The sequence below is a fragment of the Homalodisca vitripennis genome, chromosome 5 (genome assembly GCF_021130785.1).
Source record: "Homalodisca vitripennis isolate AUS2020 chromosome 5, UT_GWSS_2.1, whole genome shotgun sequence".
NCBI lineage: Eukaryota > Metazoa > Arthropoda > Insecta > Hemiptera > Cicadellidae > Homalodisca > Homalodisca vitripennis.
Window position 1 is genome coordinate 89,882,350 of NC_060211.1, and position 4,124 is coordinate 89,886,473.

At 32.0% G+C, this 4,124-nt stretch overlaps 3 non-coding genes across 3 annotated transcripts; all 3 read right to left on the reverse strand.

The window, feature by feature from the left end:
* Positions 1-2,655: 2,655 nt before the first annotated feature.
* Trnad-guc lies at positions 2,656-2,727 on the reverse strand. Its single transcript has one exon. It is a non-coding gene; the product is annotated as a tRNA-Asp (tRNA).
* Positions 2,728-3,172: 445 nt separating this feature from the next.
* Trnad-guc lies at positions 3,173-3,244 on the reverse strand. The gene has a single exon. It is a non-coding gene; the product is annotated as a tRNA-Asp (tRNA).
* A 408-nt stretch (positions 3,245-3,652) lies between these two features.
* Trnad-guc lies at positions 3,653-3,724 on the reverse strand. The gene has a single exon. It is a non-coding gene; the product is annotated as a tRNA-Asp (tRNA).
* Between the last annotated feature and the right edge of the window lie 400 nt (positions 3,725-4,124).

Below are 4,124 nucleotides of genomic sequence, written 5' to 3' on the forward strand. Positions count from 1 at the left end.
ATAGTTCTTAATAGATGCAGACAAAAATTCGTACAGTATTTGTACTCGTATGTAGTTGGGATGACCATTCATTAACCAGTCTTAACCAATAAAACGTTTCAAGGTGCGGTCATTCGCATATGGGAAACATTTTTATCTTAAATATTTCACAAGATAAATCTAAAATGACACCAATAAAACTGTTAAATGCAGTAATTCTGAACAACATTCCTACTTCTTTTCCGATAGTTATTAATGTTTCAAGATGGTGGCTGTGTAAAGTTATACAAGTATAAGATTGAACCGTTTTAAGTGAATATTTTTACGGACATATACTGATTAACTGAAACTAAATCAATTCCTCGTTTTAAAAAATAAATTTTTATGGCTGTAACACTCTTTGTCTAATAAGGTTTCAAGGTTATGGACTTCTAAATGTTTAAAAGTGTTACCATTATATCGCATGCCAACATTAGGGTTATTGCCCATCATTGTTGTGCGAAATTAAACATATAAAATAATAATATATCTTCACTTTAACATTTTGAGATGGCAGCCTCATGTGAAATCTATCTTTCATCCCACTGAAGTGGAAGAGATATTTTTAATTTTTGGAAATAGCAGAGTAATATTCTATTATAACTGTTTTTCTGGGTTTTTATCCTGAATATAAAATTCATTATTTATATTTCGCCTACAATATTGTTCAGACAATAAGGGTGTTAATGATTCAACGTTTAAGGTAAGGACTGCCATCACCCACAGTTGGACACCTACTGAACATTTAAAAACCCTCCAAAAAGATGATTCCGTTGAAATATCAATATTACCCATATTTCAGTTTTCTACATGACGTTTAAAACTTAAGTAGTAAACTTTTTCTTGTATTATTTAGGTAAATGTTAAAAAGCTATCATTTAGAAACTATCTAGATAAAAAGGTCATGGGTTTTATTCTCTTGCACGTAAATAAGGAACAGTTTTTCCTTATTTACGTTTTTGTGAAAAACCATTTTCACAAAACGTTCATTCTTATAACTAAATCGATAATATGCTATTAAATACCCTAAATTATTAAAAATCAATTTTCTTTACTAACTACACGAACATTTTTATAATCATATATTTCACTACATTTACAAGGAAATATACTTGCCTATTTCTCGTGTCAATATAATGTATGTACATTTCGTAAGTTACCCTGTAGCCTACATTACAGCGATGTAATAAAAAATTAACTCAGAAAAAATAAGCTGTAAGCAAATACTTATAACAAACAAAATGGCGGTAACGGAATGGGTAACACTTGTACCAGTTGACTGAACTCATTCGCGGAAATTGTTCAAACAAAACTCACGTAAAATTCACGCAACGGCAGAAACGCCATGTTATTATTACCGAGCGCTTTTAAAGCAGTGAAACCCAATATTGGCAGTCAAAGCTCTCTTTCCATCTAAAAGCAAACTAATTAGTCTTTTTAAATAAACTCTGTTTGAAATATTCTATAAACAAATGGACCATTGAGTTGTTAAGATACGTAAACAAGTTTCAGAATATTTAATAATTTAAATTATATAATTGATCAATTGAGCAACGCTACAGAATTACATTACGAAAAATTCTGTTCTATATTTTTGTATGTATATTTCCACTATGTCTAGAGATTCGTTTTAGGTACAGTATTAATAACTTTTGCATATGTATGTGAATGTCTTTATCATGGCAATCTTTATCTTATTTTTATCAAACCTTGCCACTTTATGTAGTTGTTCCATCGCAATTTATCAATTTATACTCTTCTTAGCTTGAAACTACACTTCAAACCAATTATAAAAGACATAAATAAAATTTAAATCAGCGTCAGATAGCCTATATAAACACTTAAAGTGGCGACTTTCAGTTTCTTTTACTACTTTTCTGATAGTGATATAGCCTAACTATTATTTATTTGTATGACGGTTGATTTGAGGTGTATCAAGCTAGAACATGTGAACCTCGTAAAATTAATGTTTAATATTTCTAACACTTTCAAGAGCTTCCCATTTTGACCTTTTCTAAAACTAGTTTGGCAGACGGTTTTGATTGAGAATTTATTGTTAGTTCTAAATCTTCAGTATGTCCTTGAAATTGAAAAGAACAAACTCGGTTACACATTTTTATCATGTATGCTTTTATACAGGAAAACGAAAAAATAAGAATAAATTTTATAAAATTTTGTCTGCTTTATTAAGACCAAAGTACTCGTATTGGTACTAGTCATGGAAGAGGCAGTTTTTCATTGTTTTAATGCTGTAAAAATCAAGAATTTGTGTAAGATATTAAGTTATTATTTTAATATTACGCTTTGGATGAGAGGTTAGTTATGCAATGTTTTTAAAGAATGTTGTGTGCGGATTTAAACCATCCAGCAGGTTGTGCATAACTGGAAGTTTCATACTTACAATTTAACATAAATTGATAGGTTTAAAAGTAAATTTGTGCAAGTTTGTTCATATTAACTCTTTAACAGATTTCAGGTTATAAAAGGAATGTTGCGCCCTTACAAAATAAAATTATAATTATTATTATTATTATTGAAAGTGTTTATAGACACATACGTTATAAAAAATAAACCACTTATTTTTTATAATCTATGTATCAATACTCGTACACAACAGTAGATGGTGCAAAAAAAGTACTCTCCGGCGGGGAATCGAACCCCGGTCTCCCGCGTGACAGGCGGGGATACTGACCACTATACTACCGAAGACTTAGTATGAGATGACACACCATTGTGAGAATGCTGTGAGACTACCGTATCTTCAATAACGTTGTTATAGTCTTTAGCTGCGTTTTCACTAACGAGTTAAGTTGGGAGAGAAAATCTGTTCTTACACGACAGTGGTATCTCAGCAATATTAATAATTGAAATTTTGCTATACGAATCTGCTTCCAACACTCGTGTACAACTGACGACACTAGATGGGATACTACTCGCGAAAACTATTTTGCTGTTTAGATTAGCAATTTTTTACCATCAGATACAAAACTTGCTCAATATCTTGCTAGTGTAACATAACTAAATAACAGTAATAAATATTCTATAAGTATTAATAACACTAATCATAAACATTTAAGTTATATAATGTGAAATACCTGTTTCTTATAATCTGTGCATATAGTAGTGATTAAGTAAATCGTGTGCAAAAAGTGTTCTCTCCGGCGGGGAATCGAACCCCGGTCTCCCGCGTGACAGGCGGGGATACTGACCACTATACTACCGAAGACTTACTATGAGATGACACACCACTGAACCATTGCTGTGAGACTGCCGAATATTGTGTGACGACAGTTACATCGCTGGTTGATGTCTCGTCTGTTCATACACAACACAGATATATCGACAATGTTTGTAGTTTACTGCATGAAACCGCTCCCCAATATTCATATACAACTGTGTCACTCTAGTCTCGACACGGCTCGGGAAAGACAATTGCACCGTTTACATTATTACTGTTGCCAAAAAAACTTCAAAGAGATCAATTTCTTTCCAGTGAAAATGCAGCTCAGAACAGTAATAAAAATTCTATAGACATTGAGTTATCACATATTAATAAAACTAGTTATAAACATAAATCAATTTTCTTATAGTCTAACCATAAGATAATTTCACAGAAGATGGTGCAAAAATTGTACTCTCCGGCGGGGAATCGAACCCCGGTCTCCCGCGTGACAGGCGGGGATACTGACCACTATACTACCGAAGACTTACTAAACATTAAGACAACATTATGAGATTGTTGTGAAATTACTAAACATTTTGTGACGTGGATTTGACCCGTTATTGTAACGAACTCTGTCATCTTCCATGTAACGCAGTCAAATACGTAGATATATGCAGCCTGAAAATATTACGCTTACTATTAATAATTAATAGCTTTTTTCACGTATCTATTTTACTGTCAATACAAAACACAATATGCTACCCTTCATGAAACGTGGAGTATCGTTTAAGTGTTTATATTAAAAATATGTACAGTTAGTCACAAATAAACTTGGTGTTTATCCTAAATAAATCTTATCCCTTGACAACGTAGGCACATCGTAATAAACTGTAACAAAATCAACAGTTAACTAAATATTTTCCTTATTTGTCACGTTCATTAT